Source organism: Chlorocebus sabaeus, chromosome 13, assembly GCF_047675955.1.
Source record: "Chlorocebus sabaeus isolate Y175 chromosome 13, mChlSab1.0.hap1, whole genome shotgun sequence".
NCBI lineage: Eukaryota > Metazoa > Chordata > Mammalia > Primates > Cercopithecidae > Chlorocebus > Chlorocebus sabaeus.
In genome coordinates this window covers 80155677-80168198 of record NC_132916.1, presented here as the reverse complement: position 1 = coordinate 80168198, position 12522 = coordinate 80155677, and positions in this window count along the sequence as shown.

Genomic DNA, 12522 nt, shown 5'->3' with positions numbered 1-12522 from the left:
CAATATTGGAGGATTAAAAGGTTAGTGTTGTGGTTAATACAGACATCGAGCATTGAGGCAAGAAACTGTCCGTGGCAGAACAATGCAGACTAATGATCTGTAGGTTTACTCTTTTAATATTCCTCAAGAGGCAAAATAAGTGTCAGTATCACCCATTAATTGAAGTTTCTTTTTCAGTATTTTTCACTTGTAAGTGTCTGGCTCCCTGTTCTCTAACAGCTGGGGTTTCCTAATCCTCACCCATAGCCCTGTAGGTTCTAGGGCAAGCTTTACCTAGATAGTTTTATCTAGTCCAACCATTTGACACTGAGCTTTGTCACCTGTGCCACTGGTCTTGCTGTTGTTTTGAAAGTTTGTCTTGCCTTCATTCTCACATGAAGCTCTGAAGAACTGGGCCCCTGCCTTTCCCTCTGTGGATTCAATTCCCTCTCTTGGTTACTTTCCCAATACTTTAGATCCTCTGGGTTTACCCATGCCTGCGACAAAGAGAGGGATTGTAGTCTTGCCTTCACATTCAAAGTCTGTTGCCTGGTTTGAGGGGGAATTTCAGATGCCACCTGTCTGTCTGTCTTCTTGGCTGCCTTTCTGCCTCCCATCCAGGATTGCTAAATGCGTCCCTATCAGCATGCTTTCTCTCTGACACCACAGCTTCCAAAACTAACATCTGTTGTGGTTCCTTTTCAACACTGTACTTCATATCCTGAAACGCACTTTTCCTAACTCCTGACAGCAAGTTCTATTTCACCATTATGGTTAGGCTCATCTCTAGGTCAAGGTTCCTCTAGGGTTATTCAAACCCTTATTGCTCAGCCATATATGGTCATATTAAAAATCAGAAAACTCCAGATAGGTCAGTATTCTTATCTCTGGGTTTACTAGACAGTTTCTTCCTTCTCGTTCCAGCCACCATACAACCAAGTGATCGCTGATTTAGGTGGTTTCTCATGCAAAAATTTTTTTTCTTTCCTTTTTTTTTTTTAAGACACAGTCTCACTCTGTTGCCCAGGCTGGAGGGCAGTGGCACGATCTCAGCTCGCAGCAACCTCTGCCTCCTGGGTTCAAGCAATTCTTCTGCCTAGTCTCCTGAGTGGCTGGGATTACAGGCGCCCGCCGCCACACCCGGCTAATTTTTGTATTTTTGTAGAGACGGGGCTTCACCATGTTGCCCAGGCTGGTCTTGAACTCCTGACCTCAGGTAATCCGCCTGCCTCGGCCTCTCAAAGTGCTAGGATTACAGGTATGAGTCACCATGCCTGGTTGCAAAATGTATTTTATAGCTGACCAATTTTCATGAACTTCACTAGAAGACCCTACATCAAGTCACTGTTATGCTTTACCTAGGATAAAATAGCTTCCAACATTCTCTCCTGTTTATTCCTGCTCCTGCCTCATCCCTTCTTTGTGGGGCAGTCAAAAAATCCAGTTACTCCTCTGTTTAAAACCCTTAAGGGACTTCCCACTTCTTTTGCTTATTATTAAAAAAAAAAAAAATGTTTAGACAGGTTATCACTCTGTTGCCCAAGCTGGAGTGCAGTGATGCAAACACAGCTAATGGCAGCCTCGATCTCTTTGGCTTAAGCAATCCTCCTGCCTCAGCCTCCCAAGTAGCTGGGACCATAGCCACCACCATACCTGGCTAATTTTTACAAAAATTTTTGTAGAGACGGGGACTTGATAGGTTGCCCAGGCTGATGTTGAACTCCTAAGCTCAAGAGATCCTCCCGCCTGGGCCTCCCAAACTGCTGGAATTACAGGCATGAGCCACCATGCCTGGCCTCACATATTCTTTAAGCTTATGCTGTGACTCTTGCCTTCATCTTCGGCTTCTTTTCCAGCTACTTTCTCTCCTGTTATGCTCTATCCACACCGGACTGCTTTCAGGATTTTTATTTACATTCTCTTCTGTCTGGAATGCTTTCAACTCTTGTGGGCAAATGCTAACAAATTTGTCCTTTATCCTCCTCAAATGGCATACCCTCTAAGAGGTTCCTTACTGATTTCCTTATTAGGTTACTCTATTAGCACCCTGCAGATTAGATTCTCTGAAAGCACCCTATACTTTTTGTTGGCTGCACTAACTTTATGAATAATGTGTTTGTTTGAATATTTGTTTCATGTTTGTTTTAGATATTATCCTGTAAACTTCACGATGGTGTCTGTTTAGCACATCACTTCTTGACTAGGGTCTACCAGTATCTTGAATGAACAGAGACTCAAGCATATTTGCTCAATAAAGAAAAATTGGGGTGAACATGAAGTGAAAATAAAACGTTAGCATTTTATCAATAATATTAAATATTTCTTATTAATAAATTCTATGTCTAGTGACAATATTAGGTATTCTGTGAAAATAGTGTTAGTTTGTGAGAAAATCTATCGATATTTTCTTCACATACAAGAAAAGGGAGAGGGCGTAGAATAGTTTAGTGAAAGGGAACAATATAATAACAAGTTGTAGGCCTGTGAAGAGAGTCTCATTTCTGAAGATATGCCAAAGCGCTTTGAAATATTTCTTAATCATTCATATGAATATTTATCTGAGGCTGGAAGGGTGCAACTATTATTTTTTATTCCTTTAAAGCTAACAGTGAAATAAATTTATTTTTTTTTTCAAAATTCATGTAGCAGGTAAGAATATACATGAAATTTCTTAACTTTCCATCCTAAGTTTTGTCTGCAACACTGCTGATAAAGCAGGTTCCTGCACCCTCCACCCTCACCCTATTCTGTTCACCTAACTCTCCATTTATTTCTCATCATGTTGTCTTCAAAGAATTGAGACTTAATGCAGAATGGCATATGAGACATCTGAAGTCAGCCGCTCTCAAAGAACCAACTGATGACCCTTGTTGACTCCTCCATGACTTTCCTTTTTTCTCTCCTCTTGATTCTTGCCTATGACCCTATAAGCAGCACTTCCCAGAGGTTAATGTACAAGGCTACTTGAAGAATTTGGTAAGGTTTGGGCAAAAAGATCAGATTCCTACGTCTTACCCCACAAATTTCTATTTGTTAATTCTGAATCAGGGCCTAAACATCTGAATTTTTTTCCAACTTTTATTTTAAGTTCCGGGGTACATGTGCAGGATGTGCAGGTTTGTTACATAGGTAAACGTGTGCCATGGTGGCTTGCCACGCAGATCATCCAATTACCTAGGAATTAAGCTCAGCATCCATTAGCTATTCTTCCTGATAGTCTTCCTCCTCCTACCCCCAACTCTGACAGGCCCCAGTGTGTGTTTCCCCCACGATGTGTCCCATTTGTTCTCATCATTCAGCTCCCATGTTTAAGTGAGAACATGTAGTATTTGGTTTTCTGTTCCTGTGATACTTTGCTGAAGATAAAGGCTTCCAGCTTCATTTATGTCCCTGTAAAGGACATGATCTGGTCCATTTTTAGGGCTACATAGTATTCCATGATATATATGTACCAGATTTTATTTATCCAGTCTATCATTGATGGGCATTTACATTGATTCCAGGTCTTTGCAATTGTGAATAGTGCTGCAATGAACATATGTCTGCATGTATATTTATAATAGAATAATTTATATTCTGTTGGGTATATACCTAGTAATGGGATTGCTGGGTCAAATGGTATTTCTGCCTCTAGGTCTCTGAGGAATTGCCACACTGTCTTCCATAATGGTTGAACTAGTTTACACTACCATCAACAGTGTAGAAGTGTTCCTTTTTTGGGCCGCGTGCAGTGGCTCACACCTATAATCCCAGCACTTTGGGAAGCCAAGGCGGATGGATCATGAGGTCAGGAGATTGAGGCCATCCTGGCAAACACAGTGAAACCCTGTCTCTACTAAGAATACAAAAAAATTAGCCGGACGTGGTGGCAGGTGCCTGTAGTCCCAGCTACTCGGGAGGCTGAGGCAGAAGGATGGCGTGAACCCGGGGCGGGGGGGCGGTGTTTGCAGTGAGCGGAGATTGTGCCACTGCACTCCAGCCTGGGCAATAGAGCCAGACTCTATCTCAAAAAAAAAAAAAAAAAGAAGAAGTGTTCCTTTTTCTCCACAACCTTGGCAGCATCTGTTGTTTTTTGACTTATTTAATAATAGTCATCCTAACTGGTGTAAGATAGTATCTCATTGTGGTTTTCATGGCATTTCTCTAATGATCGTTATGTTGAACTTTTTTTCATAAGTTTTTTGACTGCATGCATGTCTTCTTTTTTTTTCATTATAGAGTCCTTAATTGGTTTTTTATTATTATTATACTTTATGTTCTAGGGTACATGTGCACAACATGCAGGTTTGTTACATATTTATACATGTGCCATGTTGGTGTGCTGCACCCATAAACTCGTCATTTACATTAGGTATATATCCTAATGCTATCCCTCCCCTATCCTCCCTCCCCACAACAGGCCCCAGTGTGTGATGTTCCCCACCCTGTGCCCAAGTGTTCTCATTGTTCAATTCCCACCTATGAGTGAGAACATGCAGTGTTTGGTTTTCTGTTCTTGCAATTGTTTGGTGAGAATGATGGTTTCCAGCTACATCCATATCCCTATAAAAGACATGAATTCATCATTTTTTATGGCTGCATGGTATTCCATTGTGTGTATGTGCCACATTTTCTCAATCTAGTCTGTCATTGATGGACATTTGGGTTGATTCCAAGTCTTTGCTATTGTGAATAGTGCTGCAGTAAACATACGTGTGCATATGTCTTTATAGCAGCATGATTTATAATCCTTTGGGTGTATACCCAGTAATGGGATGGCTGGGTCAAATCGTATTTCTAGTTCTAGATCCTTGAGGAATCGCCACACTATCTTCCACAATGGTTGAACTAGTTTACAGTCCCACCAACAGTGTAAAAGTGTTCCTATTTCTCCACATCCCCTCCAGCACCTGTTGTTTCCTGACTTTTTAATGATTGCCATTCTAACTGGTGTGAGGTGGTATCTCATTGTGGTTTTGATTTGCATTTCTCTGATGGCCAGTGATGACAAGCATTTTTTCATGTGTCTGTTGGCTGCATAAATGTCTTCTTTTGAGAAATATCTGTTCATATCATTTGCCCACATTTTGATGGGGCTGTTTCTTTCTTGTAAATTTGTTTGAGTTCTTTGTAGGTTCTGGATATTAGCCCTTTGCCAGATGAGTAGATTGCAAAAATTTTCTCCCATTCTGTAGGTTGTCTGTTCGCTCTGATGGCAGTTTCTTTTGCTGTGCAGAAGCTCTTTCGTTTAATTAGATCCCATTTATCTATTTTGGCTTTTGTTGCCATTGCTTTTGGTGTTTTAGATATGAAGTCCTTCCCCATGCCTATGTCCTGAATGGTATTGCTTTAGGTTTTCTTCTAGGGTTTTTATGGTTTTAGGTCTAACATTTAAGTCTCTAATCCATATTAAATTAATTTTTGTATAAGGCATAAGGAAGGGATCCAGTTTCAGCTTTCTCCATATGGCTAGCCAGTTTTCCCAGCACCATTTATTAAATAGGGAACCCTTTCCCCATTTCTTTTATTTGTCAGGTTTGTCAAAGATCAGATGGTTGTAGATGTGTGGTATTATTTCTGAGGGCTCTGTTCTGTTCCATTGGTCTATATCTCTGTTTTGGTACTAGTACCATGCTGTTTTGGTTGCTGTAGCCTTGTAGTATAGTTTGAAGTCACGTAGCGTGATGCCTCCAGCTTTGTTCTTTTGGCTTAGGATTCGTCTTGGCAATGCAGGCTTTTTTTTGGTTCCATATGAACTTTAAAGTAGTTTTTTCCAATTCTGTGAAGAAAGTCATTGGTAGCTTAATGGGGATGGCATTGAATCTATAAATTACCTTGGGCAGTATGGCCATTTTCGCGATATTGAGTCTTCCTATCCATGAGCATAGAATGTTCTTCCATTTGTTTGTGTCCTCTTTTATTTCACTGAGCAGTGGTTTGTAGTTCTCCTTGAAGATGTCCTTCACTTCTCTTGTTAGCTGTATTCCTAGGTGTTTTATTCTTTTTGTGGCAGTTGTAAATGGGAGTTTATTCATGATTTGGTTCTGTGCTTGACTGTTGTTGGTGTATAGAAATGCTAGCAGTTTTCGGACATTGATTTTGTATCCTGAGACTTTTCTGAAGTTGCTTATCACTGTAAGAAGCTTTGGGGCTGAGGTATAGGGTTTTTTTAGATACGGGATCATGTCATGTGCAAACAAAGTTTGACTTCCTCCTTCCTATTTGAATACCCTTTATTTATTTCTCTTGCCTCATTGCACTGGCCATAACTTCCAATACTATGCTGCATAGGAGAGGTGAGAGAGGGTATCCTTATCTTGTGCCTGTTTTCAAGGGGAATAATTCCAGCTTTTGCCCATTCAGTAAGAGTATCTGCATTTTTAAAAAAACACAACAGCTACTCCTTATGCTTATGATCTACAGAAAACCTGCTGAAGAAAATGAGCAGCAGTTTTGTTGTTTATTCATTTGGCCACCAATAGGTGTCTGAAGCTTTTGCAAGCTTCAACAAATTTTGTCACTAAAGCATCCACCTATGTATAGGGTCAGCTTCATTAAAAAAAAAAATCACCACTCATTAATTCAGTATTGTTTTTGATAACTTGTAAGCATTTACAATTAATGTAGATTTGTTTCAGTTTTTGTTTTAAACCACTTCATTGACATATGATTGACATGTAAAAAGTTGTACATATTTAGCATATACAGCTTGATACATCTGGGAGTAAGTATACATCCATGACCTATCACCATCTTCAAGGTCATAAATATCCATCGCCTCCTAAAGTTTCTTCCCACCCATATTTATTTATTTATTTTAATTTGTGTGTGCTTGTGTGTTAGAAAGAATTAACATAAGATCTACTATCTTAGTAAATTTAAAGATAAAATAGTGTTGCTGCTTGTGGTCACTACGCTGTATAGATATCCAGAAGTTATCTTGAATAACTGAAACAGTTAGAAACTTGTTAGTTAATGTTCTGAAAGGCATAAGTTCTTTAATTATTTTATTTTATCCAGCTGTCAATACAATCAATACAGACAAAATGGATTCAACTTTTGAATTTTTATGTAATTTTTCTTATTCTACCACTTTGATTACATGTGTAAAAATGTTTCCAAAGAGTGCAAAAATAACAATATACTTTAAGTGATTTTAGCAAGATGACTAAACATCCAATAATTTTTTTAAAGTAAATTTTAATAGTTCAAATATAAAGATGAAATTCGTATTTTGTTACTTTTCAATCTGACTACTATATAGTCCTAGATTACCTCCAAGAACCCTCTTTCCAGTTGAAAATGATGATAGAAATGTGATGTTTTGCATCAGACACCTGACTGAAGTATCTCTACTCATCAGACTTCTGAGATTCAACCTGCAGGTGGTCCTGCATTAATTTTAGATGTCTGCTGTATTTCTCCATTTTAAATCTCTTTCAAGTAAAACAACTTAAAGGAATATCAGGAAGCAATTTATGGGAGATTATGTCTTTATTTTAATCAACATAGAGAATGAATTCAATGACTGTAATACATCATCTGGATTCAGCTACATTCTGTGTGTTCGCATTTTAGATGAAAGACTAAAATTTTCTGCGGTTCATTAGGTGTGGTATGATTTCCTGTCTTAATTAAATTTGAAACCACATAAATTATTATTTTTCACATTAAGTACTATTCTTCACTCCAGTTCAAGACATACTACTTCATGTTTCTATCTCACAATTATGTGCCATCTGAAAGTATTTTCTATGCTTCTCAAAATCTTTATAAATTTGACTACCTTTATGCTTTACAAAAATAAAACGAAATCTATATGCTTCTAACTATCTGTGTCAGGGCTGAAGCAGTATAGATGTAATTGCTGATTTTTAAGATGAGGAAACCAGTATGCTTATACTTACGCCCCCCAAGTTTTAGCTGTATAATTGACATGTTTGAAACAACATAACTTTTTAATGTTATTTAACTTTTCTTTCAAAACTTTTTATATTAATTCCCTTGTTTTACACAAAATTATAATGATTTTTGAAATTATTTATTTAAATATTTAAATGATCACAGCCATAAACGATCCAGTTCTTATTAGTTCAAGCTGATTTATTTTTCTATTTTAATAGAAATAAAAGTCCATTGTTAAAAGGAAGGCTAGCTAAAATTGTAACAAGAAAATAAAAGTTCCTGTAACTCCTGATAAAAATATCTTTGTTTTCCTTTTCACACATTTTTATACCTATATATTAAAAGTTTTATACAGCTACCTGTAGCATTTCACTATCCTTGCTGTTACGTAGTCTGCTTTCCACTTAACAATGAATCATGAGTATCTCTCCATGTCACTATACTGTACATCTTTACATTTCAAATGTATGTGTTTATATGTATATTTGTGTCACATTTCAGGTTGAAGCATCATATGAAACTACAGAAATGTATCCTTCAATATATAACCAATTTTTATGAACATTTAGATTGGTTCACATATTATTGTTATTATTAGCAATACTGTGATTAATATCCTTATTTTTATGTATGGGTTCAATTAGTTCCTGTAGATCTATTCCTGTAGGGAAAAAATGCTCAATAAAAAGTATTCACTTTAAATTTTGATATATGATTCTTATTTGCAAATGGTTGAAATAAAGGTGTATGAGTTTCTTTTTCTACATTCTTGATGTTGTATGATATTATAAGTGTTTTTATTTTATTGTTGTTAACCTAAAAACAACGTTTAAAAAACATGTTTTAATTTGTCTTTCACTCAGTATATTGGAAGGTTAACTAGGACCGCTACCTAACTTGCAGGACTGAGTGCAAAACAAAAATCCAGGGCTCTGTGTTCAAAAATTGTTAAGGATTTCAAGACTGTGACAGCAGAATATCAAACCAAGTATGGGGCCATTATCAACTATGGTCCTGCGTGACTCCATAGGTTGGACACTCATAAAGCTAACCCTTTAGCTTTTTAAATACATATTAGCCCTCTGACTTTGATTTCTAGCTACTGTTTATGAGTGGATTTCAACATTTAAAAAAATTAAGTGGGTGAAAATGGTTTTCATCCAGTTAAATGAGTTTAGTATATCTTTTAATTGATTTATTGTGAAATTACTGTATAGTCCTACATCTGAATTATAGAAACACTTATTGAATTTTATTTATATATTAATGATTTTTTTGATTTTACATATAAATATTTAATGTATTTACATTTTTTTTTTCTTGAGGACAGATCTTAACTGATTTTATTTTCCCTAGTTATCCAATAAGCCTAACATCTTTTATCTTATAATCTACAAGATCCCCTGTGATTAGAAATGCCATAGTTTTCACATGCCCATAGAAATATAAGAATCAATTTCTTGCTTTTCTATGCAATTTCATTGATCCAACTTACTGATCTTTCCCCCCAAACCATCCTATTTTAATTATTGTAGCTCTATGATTCTACTCATTCTTCTGATTTTTTTTTCTAGTATTTTCTTACTATTTAATTTTCTAACATGATTTTAAATTGTTTCAAGTTGTGAAATGGAGCTCTTGGGACTTTGATTTAAAAAACAATGACCATGTTTATCCAGGTGGATAAATGGATGTCTTTAAACTAATTTTTTATACCTAAAATCAAGGTATAAGCCTTTATTTATCTGTGTACTTTTTGAGGTACCTTGGTAGAGTATAGATTTCTTTATATGGATCCTGCACATTCTTATTTTTATTCTGTTTTTTAGATTTGACCTCTTCAAGGGAAAAAAATCTGTTACTTTTGTGTATACATTTTGTAACTGCTCACCATGCTGTTTGTTTCTTGAGGTCTACTTTGTGACTTTCCCTACCCTGCTCTGTGCCACAGGAAGAAGTCCTCTGTGAACTGAAATTAATCGAGTGCCCTTGTATTCTGATTTCCAGTTGGGTTCCGTCAATAAAAAACAGCAAGACAAAATGGGAGGGTGAAAGAGAGTGAGGTTAGGTGAAAGTCTTGATTAGTCCAAAGGAAAGGATTTTTTTTCTAGCATTTTTTTAGCCCAGAGAGGATACTATTTGCAATTTGCAAAGAAAATAACTTACGTGCTACACAAATTTCATAGAATTCTTCTAAGTCTTCTATTTATTGTGCTTTATTTTATCACTCACGTAGAATGAAGTTGAAGGGGATGGAGGAGTATAACGTTTTATTATCTGCTTAGTTGTTAGCTGCCTAAGGAGAGTAAGACCTATTATTTCAGACTATCAAGCACCAGGATTTTTATTTTTTAAATTACTTCGTCAGATACTATATTCACCACTTGTTGCAAGAACTTGTAATATAAATTGTTCTTCCATTTTATGGAAAATTTGTCACATTGTTGAAGAGACAAAAATAATAATAACAGCACGATGTTGGTATTCTCTTTGTTGCATGGGTGCCTATTTCCTCTGTACTTGTACCTTTTTACCTGTAGGTCTTTATTTATGGATTTTGGTCTAAGCAATTTTGGTGCACCCTTTTATCCAAGTCTTACATGTCCCTTTATCTTATAAAAATCCCTACTCTTAGACCACCACCAGACCAGAGAAGCATAACAAAGTATTTTCCTATGGGTAGTTTCCTGTCTAGCCACTCATACGGTCTGACATCCATAGTCGCTTGCTTTGACAGGTGGTGGGGAATGAAGTCTCACTTATAATATGCATCTGCAGCCCAAATCCCATAAAAGTTAGCAATATTAAAGAGTGTTTTGTAGAATTTCAACTCAGTATTTTGTTCATCACTTCATCTTATATCTTTTGCTGCAAGAGTCCTTGTGAATTATTTTGACAGCATAAGAGAGGCACATTTAAAAAATTTTTGTTTCTCAAGGAAGATTTTTTGAGAACAATCTTTAGAGAGTTGTGTTCTACTACTTTAATTAGAAAAATCAATTCCTATTTTCATCTTTGTTTCTCCTTCTTGAATGAAGAGAGGTCATATATGGCCTGGTATTTGTCCAAACAGCACATGGGAGAATACTTTTTTGATGTCTTCATTGTACATCTGAAATATATATATACACACACACACGTATGTATGTATATACATACAATATTCCAAATATATTTTTTGGAACATCCCTCTAATGTCTTAAACTGGAAAGGCAATTAGTGTAAGTCTTAATAATCCAGCATTCTATAAAGAATTAAAAGGAGGGTAGGGCATGAGCAGATTTAGTGGAACAATTTAATCTGTGCATGATTTCCTCTCTGTCATTTATAAGGTTGCTGTACTAGGGACCAGTTCTCTATATCTCCTTTTCCATTTGGTCCAGCCTTCAGTCCAGGAATACCATGGTGTTCAATTGCCTTTTCAAGGTTAGTGCCGAAGCTTTAGGAAGAATCAGTAGATCAGAGAAAAGTTAATACATGCTGATTTCCTTTTTGAGTAGCTTACTTTCTACATCTTCCAGTGCAGATAATTCCAAAAGCTGCTTATCAGAGAAAGTAAGGGTTGAGCTTGCTCTGTGCTATGTTTGCCGTTGCCTTTGTTCCTCTCTACTGAAAATTATGAAGCACGAGAATTTCCTGTATTTACTTCTGTAATGTCACACTACTCTTCGGAAGAAGCAATGCATCTTTCCTTGATCTGTTTTAAAGTCAATTACTTCAAGTTCAAAGTAGACTGATTAGCCTTGGCTCCTACACCATGTAGGCTCACTGTTTTCATGTTCCTTTAGACATTTTAGCCTTTAATTACCAGGTAATTAAGAGCATTAGGTAGTCAAAGTGTTTAGGTATCCCAGTATTTAATACATTTACTTGTCTGGGAATCATTGTCAACAGCTTCTTCTTCTCAAACATTAATTCTTACTAATTTTTAACTGCCCGGAGTCCTTTTATTGGCCTAGAATCTTTAATGGAGTTTTCACTCACTTGATTTCAGGTGTACTGAGCTTTCAGCTAAAAATCGACACAGGTATTTCCAAATGTTTCATCATTACCTGTCTTCCCTTTTAATTCTTTTTTTTTTTTTTTTTTTTTTTTTTTTTTTTTTTTTTTTTGAGACGGAGTGTCGCTCTGTCGCCCAGGCTGGGGTGCGGTGGCCGGATCTCAGCTCACTGCAAGCTCCGCCTCCCGGGTTTAAGCCATTCTCCTGCCTCAGCCTCCGGAGTAGCTGGGACTACAGGCGCCCGCCACTTCGATCGGCTAGTTTTTTGTACTTTTTAGTAGAGACGGGGTTTCACCGTGTTAGCCAGGATGGTCTCGATCTTCTGACCTTGTGATCCGCCCGTCTCGGCCTCCCAAAGTGCTGGGATTACAGGCTTGAGCCACCACGCCTGACCCTTAATCCATATTTTCTATATCCAATTTCATCTAGTTTTATGACTTCAACTCTCTCTACTTTGTGGATGGCTCTCAGATCTCACTCTCTACTTTTGTACTTCCTATAAGCTCTGGTTTATCCATGCAGATGATTTCCTGCTCTTGCTTGAATATTCTGGTAATGCCTTTAGTTAAAGTCATACACCCAATATTGAGATCATCATCTTCTACCTTCCCAAATGTCTCTACCTGTTCATTCAGATGTTCATTTGTTCATTTATTCAT